The following is a 12,887-nucleotide window of genomic DNA, read 5'->3' as shown; positions in this document are numbered from 1 at the left end:
AAAATTCTAAGGTTTTTTGCTTTTAGTACTTTTTATCAGCACAAAAAAATATATTAGTAAAATTCTGCCTCTAGGATTGTGATAAACATAATGCCATGCAAAAATTTTATCCTGAGATTATGAAGAATATCTTTTACCTCAGTCATTTCAAAAGGCCTTCAAGTGTCCAGTGAGACTAAAACAACAGCATTTTCCTTCCTAAAGTAACAATATGGATGTAGTACTGTGCAACTGGCTTTGTAAACATTCCCTGTAGTACCCCTTAGGAGTTCCTATATAATAGAAGATTGGTGTCTCAGGAAAAAAAAAAAAAAAGCCTACAACTTTCTTTTATTAATTTTAAACCTCTTAGAAGTGTTACTCTGCCCTTGTCTTGATGACATTCATAAAATATTTATCAAATATGTCCTTCCACATCATCTTAGTATGTAACTGATGAAACATTTAAAAGCTGTCAACAGTGGTATATTTCTAAGTTTGATGCAAAATCATTACATTACCTATAAATGATGCTATCATACACTAAACCTGTGCAGGGAAAAAAAAAAAAAAAGGAAGAGAATGTCCCTCTGGTATTTTCTGGACAGGTATTGTGAGTCGAAGAGTTGAAAATTTAATTTCACAGGTGGCAGGTGCACTCTTCACCAGTCAGAGGGTTTGGGTGTTTGGGGTGGTGCTGGGGAGTGCTGGATAGGAGAGTGTTTGAATTGTGAGATTACTGACATATAATTTTTTTTAAAATTATGTCCTTAATATTAATTATATAAATATAATTTGTACATAAATATATAGAGCAAAATATCACAATACTGAATATCACCTTATTATTAAAGATTGTAAGGAGTGTTTCTTGATATTTATCTGCCTTCATATTTATTAATGTTTATCTCATTTGTTGAATCAGAATGGTAGTTGTTATATATATACCTCTTAGGAGGGTAAGGAAGGAGGTTAGGTGAGCAGGACAGGTGATGTGCAATGACCAGTTGTGACAGATGATTAGTTTAAAGCTGGTAGATAAGGATGAAAAGAGTTAATAAGTGAGAAGATGAAACTGAGAGAAATAAAAAGCACAAATAAAGTTCCTAGCACTGAAGTCCATTAATGTGTGAAATTACCTGCTCTAGGAAATGATAGATACTCTATTTTTTGACTCACTGCATACTACATGGGATAAAGTATTCTAAACAGACAATAGTAGGGGGGAAAAAAAGCCCTATTCTTACAAGCAGAAAGGTAACAAAATAACCTTAACAAGGCATTTCAATTTTGTAATTTCCTTGGTGCTATTTACCTGACTTAGTGGCAGATACTGCAGAGCAGTCTGTCTGTCTGAGATTTTTAATAGGTTGTTTTAATAAGCCTTTCTCGTGATTTGTGATTCTGATATGAACAGCAATTACCCAGCCAAGTAATGAGACTCTAATGAACATGTCTTTCCTAGATTACTTTAGAAGTTCATCAGAGAAGCTTAATAGCATTGTAAAACTAAAATCTCTTTTTTTTCCCTTGTCAAGGCACATCTGATTGTTCTACTAAGTGCTTTCCACCCAAGCAACAGAGGGAAAATTAAATATATCTAGGTGTGTGTTCATGTGTGTGAACATCAAATATATGTTATTTTTATTTACCAATATTTTTATTACAATATGATATAGAACAAAGAGAATAAATTTCTTTCTACATGGTCTGACCCTTATGTGTACATCAGTGTATCCATTTTTACTACAGGTCTGGTGTCAAAGTGTATCTCCCCTTTGTATAGAAGCAAGATTCCTAGTATTTCTGAAATTTTTGTTAGTATTTCTAAAAAATAAAAAATTTAAAAAAATTAGAAGACCTTAACAAGGCTATGAAATGCAGTTCTACACAGGGTCATAAAGTGTGGCACTGTACAATGAGGAAAAGAAAAGTGGGGTGATGATTTGTCTCTGCTTGTGAGAGGCTTGAGCAACAATCCTGACTCACTGAGATAAATATCAATAGTTTTGTACAACCAAGTGTTGCAAATCATCAGCCTTATGACTTGGAGACATGAAAGGCCTAAGGGAATTTTTAAAGTATTTGATTGGCAAAAAAAGGATAGTGTTACAAATCCATTTCTTTAACTGATTTAGATAATTATTTTATGATGGCGTCAAAGCCATCCTAGAAGGGCTAATTTTTCTCTCATTAAACTTAGAATCTTGTAAAACTAACCCTAATGTTTAGGTCCTTATTAAATAAACATTTGATCAGAAGAATTCCACCACAAACATTAGTTCATGAACGATGTGACTCAAAAAATTTGCTTGGTAATAACTCTTAATTGAAACTGTAAGACAAGAGTTTCTTTTAGAGGGCAATTAAGGTACACAGCAACCTCGTGACTTCAACAGCTCAAGGCTGACTTTGAGTTCTGCAACAAAATAATACTGTGAATTGTTTTACTGAAACAAGATATATAAGCAATTTCAACGGTGTAGATAAGATGGTGTGGTTATTTTGTTTTGTTTTGGTTTTGTTTCTCGATCTCCCTCTTCAACTCCCCCCTCCTCCTATGACTTGATTTTATTTGCCAATTTGTTTGTTTTGATGCATATTTTCCTCTCACAGTGAGTTCCAAAAAAGCCTAAAAGTTTTTAAGGTGTTGATTTTAAATGGTGATTATTATTTTAACGTAAAAAAGAAAAAAAAATAAATGTTCAAAGACTTGGAATTTTCATTTTCCTACAAGCAGTTAATAGAAATGTAGAAAAACAGGTACTGTTAATTTTCTTGACGCTGCTAAAATAAAAATAGTTAATAATTTTTCTCATGCAAGATTCAGTGAAAAAAAAAATTAATTCAGTCCTGATGCTTTGATAAAGGAGAAATATGAATAGCAGCAGCAAAAGCCCCCTTTATCCCAGAGAGAAACCTGGAAAGCAGATTCCTACCCTGAGGACCGCAAACTTTCCCTCCTAGAACTCAGTTTCTTTCCCGAAGGTTAGAAATTACACTCCTTGAATTCAAAGTACTTAATTGCTGAGACAAACAATCCAGGAGCAAACCTTACTTTGCAAATGGGCTGTACAACGACAAATGATGACTCTGCTTGTGATGTGTTTGCAGGCAGGGAAATGGAGGATGGGCCACTTGCATCAAACACTTAAATTGCATTGAATAATGACACTGCTGTAGTAAATAGTTTAAAAAAAAAAAAATTGAAAACACTGCAAAAAAAGAAGGAACCAGTGTTTTCACAGGGTGGAAAGCATAGGACAGTGTCAGAGAAAGCAGGGCTGCAAGGCTTGGGAGGTGTGTCCAGAGAGGAAAGTTTGAAGTAGTAGCAGAGGAACAAAAAGAGTAGAAGGAAAGATGCAACACAAGAGGTGGAAAGATGGTAACAACTGCTAATTTTAATGAGAACATTCTCAGTCTGTTTATTCATGAAAATGGTTGTCCTGGAATGAGATAAGCCTGAACAGTTAAGTTTAGTAAATGGGTCTTTTTAGCAGAGACTTACTGCCAGTAGATTAAATCCTTCAATAAAAGCATTTATTTGAAATTTACTCTTGGGACCACATAACTTATTTTAGCATCCTCCATCACCAAATATCTCCACCCATGAGTGTACAACCTCCAGCACCACCATGGAGCCAAGCTGAACAGCGATAGCAGCAATTTTAAACTCTAAGGTGAACAGAAAATATAAAAGGAGGGCAATCATAAGAAAAAATTAGTTTTAACAGTTAAATATTTATATATTTGGGTACTGAATAAAACTTTTTTGTTTTGTTTTTTAGAAATGGAACTCATTCTTCTCTTTTGTTTTATTCTATTTGGCAGCTAAGTACACTTTACAGAGAATTGTAACAATAGTTTGGAAACTTTTATTAATTTTTTTTAATTTTGTATCTAGCTCATATAGTACTGGGTACTTCATAAGTGCTTGGAAACTTAAAACAGTGGGAATTTTACAAAATGAGGCATTAACCCATTCTTGTAATATCCTGACAGTTTTGCTTTGTTTTGTGAAAAACAAATGGCAACAACAGTGACGTTGCTACAGAACAGTGCTGCAAAGTGCTGAGCTAATGTAAACCCCTCATTTATGGAACTTAATGGGTGAAGAGAGATTTAAAGAGTGAACTCAAAAGTCCTACATAAAAGACAACAGAGTTCAGAATTGACCCAAGCAAGATAAATAATGTCATTAGTCACAGAATGCACAGAGGGATGTGGATTATCTAAGGGAAAAGCTATAACAAAGATATTTTTATTGAGTAAACTTTTTGTTTTCGTCTTAGTATTTTCTCTCTCAATGATAAAAATAAAAACAATAGGAAATCTTATGCAATATACCTTTGAAAATATCAGTGTCTTGCATACAGTTAGTTCAGCATTTCCTAAAACTCTCTTTCTGTTTCACTCCTTGGGGTATCACTTTGTGTAAATTCTCAAGGGAAGGGACCATTCATTTACTTTGTGTGTACTGTGGTCAGCCTGGGGTGTAAAACTCAGGCAGACTGCATAGCTGAACGTTGCTGTTAACTCACGTGTTGTACCTCGTCAGTAAACGCAGCCTTGAGAAAGCTAAGAAAATACAAACATTCTAATTTCACAGACAATGTCTTTTGAGATGTTCTTGTCCTGTTATTTGAATTGGGGTCACCAGGATTTTCTCTGGAATGCACATATGCTCCAAAAATCAGGTTACCTTCTACGATCTGTGCATTTTTGTGACTACCATGTTTAACTTACTGTTTATATGTGAACCACTGTTTTGTTTTATGCAAGCAAAGTAAACTAGATATGTCAGAGCCATACATCCCTGTAATCTCTGTAGAAATGAACCAAAATTGATGGCGCTTACTACTGCAGTAAATTAACAAGATTAATGGGAGATTTCCTCTTACCTTGTGAACTCAAAAATCCATCACTTTGTTCACACTAGATTAGTTTTACTATTTGCAAGTGGCCCATTCCTAATTTTACATTCTTCAAAGATTATGAATAATACCAGATTCTAAATTTCCAGTGGAGCACTTCCACAGAATACTCTCTGGGATTCTGATTTCAAGACTCCCTTGAGACTTGAAAAGTTATCTTCATCTGAGTGTGTACAGGTCTCTTATTCTCTGTATATTTATCCTGTATCTTCACATTCACAGCACATTTACACTGAAAAGCATCTCCATATGTATAAAATGCAGAACATGGGAGCCACTGTAGCCCAGGAGGCTTGAATCTTGTTTCTCTTGGGGAAATGACTTCTCTGTGTCCAGGTACAACTGAAGCACATTGTTCTCACCTGTAATAAAAAATAAAATATTGTGAAGACCTTTGTCCTTCATCAGACTATCCTTAAATTGACTTACTGCATTAGGTATGTGGAATCTTTGATTCCAAACAATATGAGAAACTACTACAGAATATGTTCTTTTTTAAACAGGTCACTAATTTCATTAGAAGAATTTTTATTCTATTCATAGAATAATCAAAACATAGAATCCCAGAATCACTGCTTAAGGCTTGGAAGGACCTCTGAAGATCATCAAGACCAACATCCATGTTCAAAGCAGAGTCAGCCAGAGCAGGTTGACCAGCACTGTGTCCTGTTTTGAATATCTCCAAGGACATAGAATCCACAACTTCTCTGAGCAATTTTTTCTGCTTTCTGACCACCCTCACAGTAAAAAAACGTAGAATCACAGAATCATTAAGGTTGAAAAAGACCTTCAGGATCATCAGGTGTGTTTCATCCTCTCCTTAAGTAGTTGATTCATATTCAGATAAATAAATATTTTTTTCAGACACAGTTCAAGGTGTAAGAAAGCCAGTTTTTCAGGTCAGTTCATTTTCTTTGAGTCAGAAAGCTTGGTAACTTTCCTCCATTGCTCTAGACCATGCCAAAGTTCCAATTTAAGAATGATATTGCAAAAGTTATGGGATAAAAAAACATATTAATTCTAGAAGTAAATCCCATGCCAAATCCTCAGTTAGGTTTAGGTTCTATGCTTATTTTTGTTACAGGATAACCCATGTCAGAAAAACTTGAAATTTGGTAGCAGTTCCAATACATGTGAAAACTATGACTGTGTGTGGCAGAAGTATAAATACGAGCAGATCAATAGGAATCTAACTTCAAAGGGGCAAGAAAGACACATTTGTACTATTTCATGGATATAAAACCTCATTGCCATAAGAGTTCATCCCACAACATCAGTAGAATAAATTTAAAACCTGTTTCATTTGCAAAAAAGATCTTCACTAAAACTGCAAAGTAAATTTCTAGCAAACTTTTATTCTAATATATTCTGATACAGGTCAGGATCGTTGCATATATTATTTTAACTTCTTCCATTATTTAAATAGGCCCAGAAGCATATTTGTGTTTCTTTTTTCACAAATAATTCAAGATCTATTCCCTCTTTCCTACAGGCTAGATGTTAGATGAAGCATGCTGAGTGATAATTATAAATGAAAAGAGAGGATTGGAACTCAGTAGACATAAGGACATTGAAAATACTGGCAGTATAAAATCTCCAAAACTACCCTTTTTAAAAAAAACTTCTCTATTTTCTCTTTTTGGCTTTCCAAACCTTCCCTTCCCAAACCTTTCCTCCCCTTCCCTTCCCTTTCCCATTTCTCTTATTAGATATGTTCCAGAAAGATAAATGGAATTTCTCTTTTCAGAAATAATAGTCTGAGAGATGCAAAGCCACTTATTTATGAAGTAGGTGAATAAATTTGATTTGATATTTCATGATATTATGACACTATTATTGTGAGTGTTCATAAACATGTAAATAGAGATGAACTTCATCCTATAGGTAATTTTCAGGTAACTGCACATAATTTAGACTGAAGTCACTGTGGTTTCCTCATCAGTACAAGGGAAACCTGGGTCCTGCAAGGAGTAATTCGGATGTGAGGTGAACTGACTGTTACCTTTTGTTAACTGCACAGGCAGCAGAAAGTGTTTATACTATTCACTTAGTTAAATCCTTGAAGTCTGTGGGATGAGAATAGCTCTTTGCTGAGATATTCTCAGCAACTGATATTCTCAATTTTCAGTCCCTAATTGAGATTTATTATAAATATTCTGTACTTTAAAAGTTGTCTGAGGTTCAGTTTGTGGTCAGCTCTAAGGCGCAGAAATAATCTACCATGTGAGAGGCAGAAATATGGAAGTTTAAATCTAAAATGAAAATGAGATCTTCAGAAAGATAAAGAAAAACCAAATAATAGCAACAATTGAAATTAAAACGCTTAAATACCAGGATGAGAATTGAGAAATTGGAATTGGATGTTTTTTGTTTGTTGTGTTTTGTTTTTTTTTCATCATCTAAGCACTTTTTACTTAATATACTAAACTACTGGTAATGACACGTGACTTCTTACTTTCTATTCAGGCTTTGGCCACAATTTTGCTGGTTTGGGTGTTTATTCTCCTTTTTGCTGTAGTGCAATCTTGAAGACAATAGATAATATTTTCTTAGTTCACAGTTACCCTGCAGAGAAGAGAATTTATTTAATAGTGTTACACCCCAAACTGGGCCCAGCCCTATAATGAGATTCTAATTTTGTTGTTGTGCTTCCAGGTCATAGAGCTTTTTTGTACATGTAAATTGTCAAGGTCATCTTGTGCTTTGGGAAATTCAAGTCATCCTCAATGTGGTTTGAAAATTACCACTAAACAAGGTAGAAGAAAAGCTATTTCTTACACTCTGCTTGGGTACTATGGAAGCAATCAACAGATACAAACCACAACCTCCAGCACTTCAGCAAGTCCCAAATTGCTCTCTCTTTACTTTTTCATTGCCTCAGTTTTCACCTTGTGTCTCTCCCTCCTTCTCTCCTCCTGAAAGTGTATGTGTGTATCTGTGTGCATAAAGTATGTTTGGAAAATTCCAGAAGAATGCATCTTTGTAATAAAAATGCAAAAAATTCTTAGGGTCCTTTTAGTATTGTTATAGTCAGGTGACCTGTTTAGTATTGTTATAGTCAAGTGACCTTCTATTACCTGAATCTTGTCCGGATAATGCAAAATACAGCCTTAATGTACATTTTTACTGACATTCTTCATGTTTCATTTATTTTAATAATTTTCTTAATTATTTTTCATTATTAAGGCAAAAAAACCTTTTATAATTTGATTAGGTGTCCAGAATAATGTCTCTGTCTCATGACTTCTCTTTAAGGTAAAAGGAGGGGTGGACATGTTCAAATTCCTATAATCTGGGTTAAAGCAAATTTTTTTTTTTTTTTTAATTCTGATGTAGTGGAAAAGTTTTGATATTTCTTCCTTTCTTCCCAAGCACTGTGTGCTGGGTAAGCATCACTTTTCCAATGCAAAATGCACTGAGATGGGAGGCAGTTTCATGGCACACAGCTGGCCTGGGGTGGCTTCTGCACATTGAAGCCTTCAGAAACCTTTAGACTAAAAAGATTCCCAGTGCTGCTAACAGCCATCTCCTGACTCATCTCTGCACAACTTTTTTTGGGCTGCCTCACACCAGTAGGTACCTGTGCTTGATGCTATGATTTTGACATCATGTTTGGCATTAGACTCATGAGCCGTAGAGAGGCTACCTCTGGAATGCGGTGTCCAGTTCTGGGCTCCTCAGAACAAGGGAGACATGGAGCTCCTGGGGTGGATCCAGTGGAGAGCTACAGAGTTAATTAAGGGACTGGAGCATCTCTGTGAGGAGGAAAGGCCAAGGGAGCTGGACCTGTTAAGTCTCAAGATGAGATGAATGAGAGGGGACTCAGTGTCTGCAGGGAGAGCTCAGAGGATGGAGCAAACTGTGCTCGGTTTGAACAACAGGACAAGAGGCAACAGGTAGAAACTGATGCCCAGAAAGTTCCACCTGAATATGAGGAAGGACTTCATTCCTGTGCAGTGACCAAGTACTGGAACAGATTACCCAGAGAGGGTGAGGAGTCTCCTCACTGGAGATATTCAGGAACCTTCTGGACTCAGTTCTGTGCTGTGTGCTCTGGATTGACAGCGCAGGGATGACCCTGCTTGTGCAGGTTAAACCAGGGAGGTTAAACCAGATGACCCACTGCGGTCCCTTCCAACCTCACCCACTCTGTGATTCTGTGAACTTGAGCTTTAAGCTGATATTTGTCCACACACAATCATTTTATCCCCAATAAGCAAAGCACCTTCTGAATCATGGTATTGCTGCAGCATATGTCTTCCTAGGAGAAACTATCAAGGTGCCATATTTTCACAACATATCGTTTGTAAATTGCTTGACAGTTATTTCTCCCATTATTATTTATCATGTTTCACTCCTCATGAACTGGGGGAAAAAAAAAAGGTTTATTTTCTGGTTAACAGGGTCTAATAAGAAGAAGTCTCTTGATAAATGGCAGGATGTGAATCAGGTTATATTGCACATTGTGAAACATTTTCCAGTAGTAGAAGTGCAACAAATAATAATTCTATCAGCTTTACTGAATACTGGTTGCTCAGACTCATATGTTAAATGGATCTCTTACTACACCCATCAAATCTGCTGTAGCTGTAAAATACACATCCCTGAGCCTTCAGTACCTGTTTTTATATGAAGAGGTAAGGATAAGACAAAAATACTTTGTAAGAAGGCTGTATCAAGTAGCTGATACTGTGTACCAGTAGTGAGGAAAAATGCTGTAGACTCAAAGCAAGGATGTGCTTCACAATTGCAAGTACCAGGAACAGAAACTTCCTTGGCAGAAACAAAGCCTGTTGTAGTGTCTAAAGTCACTTCCACAAAAGTCACTGCCTGTGCTTTTAATTAAATAAGTTATTATATTAAATAGCAATAACAACAGGGATAATAATAATATTAATAAATAACAGCAACCTTGCTATAACTAGGTCTCCTGAGTGGAAGAGACTCTGCTGAGAGATCTCTACCTGGTCTAACGAGTGAGTCTCCACATTACCACGAATCATCCCGATATCTGCAGCTCTTATTTGCCCCTGCTGCGTGATAGCAGACCTGAGCAGCAGGTGCAGTAACAAACTACAGTAATTCCATCCAAAATCCAAGGCATTCTGTGGAACACATCAGGCTTGGACAGCAATACGTCCCATTTTTAATGAGGTCACTGAGGAAGGGAGGCAGCCTGTCTGTCTCTCAGCCCCTTCTACAAGTGGAGAAAGCAATTCTCGAGGGTGGTTTGACAGTATGTCCACTATTTGCAGCGCAACCCAAGACTGAGTGGATCTACACTGTAGGTATCTCTAGAGGCAAGTTTGTGTGACTGCACTTTGGTAGACACGGAGAAGGGACCTTAAAGACAGTCTAGTTCCAACTCTCTGCCATGGGTAGGGACACCTTCCAGTAGGGCAGGTCCAACCTGGCCTTGGACACTTCCAGGGATGGGGTAGGCACAGCTTCTCTGGGCATCACGTTTTAGTTCCTCACAGCCATCACATTAAAGAATATCTTCCTAAAACTAATCTAAACCTCCTCTGAAGCTATTTGCCCCTTTTCAGATACTACACGTTCTTGTAAATAGTATTTTTCCATTTTTCTTGTAGTCTTTCCTCAGGTACTGGAATGATGTAATTATGTCACCCCAAAACCTTTTCTTATACAAGTTGAACAGTTCAAATTCTCTCAGCCTTTCCTCATAGCAGTTCCAATTCCCTCAAATTTTCCTCATAGGAGAGGTGTTCATCCCTCTTGGTGCCCCTGCACTGCACTCACTCCAGCAAGTCAATGTCCTTCCCGTAAAAGCCTAACGACACAGAGGCTGGTCTGAGATCTCTTCTGACATTCATTAATGATTAGAGCCAAGGAAAAGGCTCAGGCACTGACCCATAGATAGTTATGCTGTTAAACTGTGAGCATGACCACTCAGAAACATTGATGCATTGGAATAACAGCTCACAGTATGATGTCTGTAGGCGATTTGGAGGAAGGTAAGGCTACAGGCTATGTCAGCTGGGTATTATAGACAAGAGGACCTTTCTTTGGGGTACAGAGAGAGTTTAGCTGTATAAATTTAGGGTTAGAGAAAGGTCTCTCTTCTATTTTATTCATTGAGATAGATTTAAACTGGGTAAAGAACTCTCCCCCAAAAAAACCAGCCCAGCAAAAAAACAGCCCCCCCAAAAAAACTTACCCAGCAAACAACCTACATAAGACAATAAATGATCAACACAATTTGTTCCCTGCCTCAGGGGCTGCCTGACATAGTCGCTGAATGTAACATCTGTGGTCCAGGCATTAACAGTAAATGCTTGCCATCCTTTCCATTTGAAAGGTTTTGATCATGAGCACTGTGTCAAATTACAAGTTGTTTCATGAAGTCCTCTCCACCTACTCACTAAGCAGCCATGGAGTGAGTGCATTGACAGGTATTTTACAAAACAATTATTACTTTAAATATGTTTGCTGGGTGCAAGTGAATCGCTCTTTTACCTAAAGGTCATGTTCTCACATAGTAAGGAATTCACATACTGCACAATTTGGGTAGCAGACTAAAGGAAGAAAAGGTCCAGTTTACTCATCAGGGGCAATCTGTATATTGCATATTATGTAGGAAAATGAACAAAGTGCCTTTTAATACATCCTGTCTTTTTTAATGTGGAGTTTCCAGGTACTTTTCTGATATCAGGTGGCTACTACTGCTGGGAAGGTGGTGGCCTTGGTGAAGAAGGAGAGTCAATCATACTGTCATTTCTGTGCTTTCCTCATTTGTGCTTCAGGGACATGCAAAGGATATGTCCAAGGCCAGTCAAAGGCAGCAGCTCTGAGACCAAAATCAGACATAGACACTAGAAAAACACAAAGAGCCATACCCCAGCACAGTGACTGAGCTAAAAAGATCTAAATCTCAGGCATCAGTGTTCATAGAACACACTTACAAATTTAAAGCAATATAGAAGCAGGAGGGACAATCCACAAGGACCCAGGAGAACTATTATTTTTTTTTTTTTATTCTCATTCTTCATATAGACCTTTTCCTGTGAGTTAAGCTGGACGTTTTTCCTCTTTGTGTCTTGTTCTTGCTCACCTTTCATTTCCTTGGCCTCTGTAGTCTCTATGCTGTCTCTGATTATGTAGTGTGAAATTTAGCCCAACAGTACTAACTGCTACAGTCTTCAGACACTGCTCCAATAGAAGATCTATCCATTTTCACATTGTGCTTTGCTTTAGAATAGGGTTGTCTTTACTCTAGTTTTCCAGTACTACTCTGTGCCTGGTTTGCCTTTTTTTTCTTTTTTTTTTTTTTTTTCTATATTATACTGTGTGGAACCAGATTGGTTAAAAAAAAAAAAAAATTGTGTTTTTTTTTTTCATTTCATAAAATAAATACCATCCCAGGGATGAGGCTTGGAGGACACACACTAACATGAGAGACTTAAAAGACCTCAGCCTATTTGCCTTATTAAACAGAAGGCTGGGAGGTGGGTTGCTTTCAGTTTAAATACCCCAGGGGGAATAGAGATGTGGGCAAAATCTGTGCTCATCTTTACTACAGCCAGCACTGAAACAAGCAGCAATGCCTGGCAGCTGATTTAAATTGTAGTTGAAGCACATTCATATTTGAGAAGAGGCTCAGCTCTTTTAGCAGTGTTTGACCACTGCAGCATGTCATCACAGAAACTTCACCTCTTCTCCACTTTCTCCTATGCAGGTGGTTTTTAACACAAGGTACTGAGACTAACGAAACTCTAAAGCCTTTGTGTTACTCTGGAGGAGGTCTGATTAGTTAATTTTATTTTAAAGTTATAAATAACATACATTTTTAAGACTACATACCATGTGCATTTGAGACTCTGGTAATGAGAAAGATACTGAAGCAAATTATAAGTGTGTTGGCAACTCTTTTTCTTATCTTTGAATAGAGACACACATAGTAAATGAATAGGTTCTATCTGAGGCCTAATGAGTCTAAAATAGCAAAGTGTG

General features: G+C 36.9%; 1 protein-coding gene across 1 annotated transcript in view; it reads left to right on the top strand.

Moving 5' to 3' along the window:
* Positions 1-12,887, top strand: part of RIT2 (Ras like without CAAX 2) — a 169,970-nt gene that overhangs the window by 136,137 nt on the left and 20,946 nt on the right. The window lies entirely within an intron of this gene.

The sequence above is a fragment of the Empidonax traillii genome, unplaced genomic scaffold (assembly GCF_003031625.1).
Source record: "Empidonax traillii isolate 1590-97213 ecotype Southwest subspecies unplaced genomic scaffold, ASM303162v1 scaffold10:size5872457, whole genome shotgun sequence".
Taxonomy (NCBI): domain Eukaryota; kingdom Metazoa; phylum Chordata; class Aves; order Passeriformes; family Tyrannidae; genus Empidonax; species Empidonax traillii.
The sequence above is the reverse complement of the archived record's forward strand: the minus strand, read 5'-3'. Positions and strand labels throughout refer to the sequence as shown.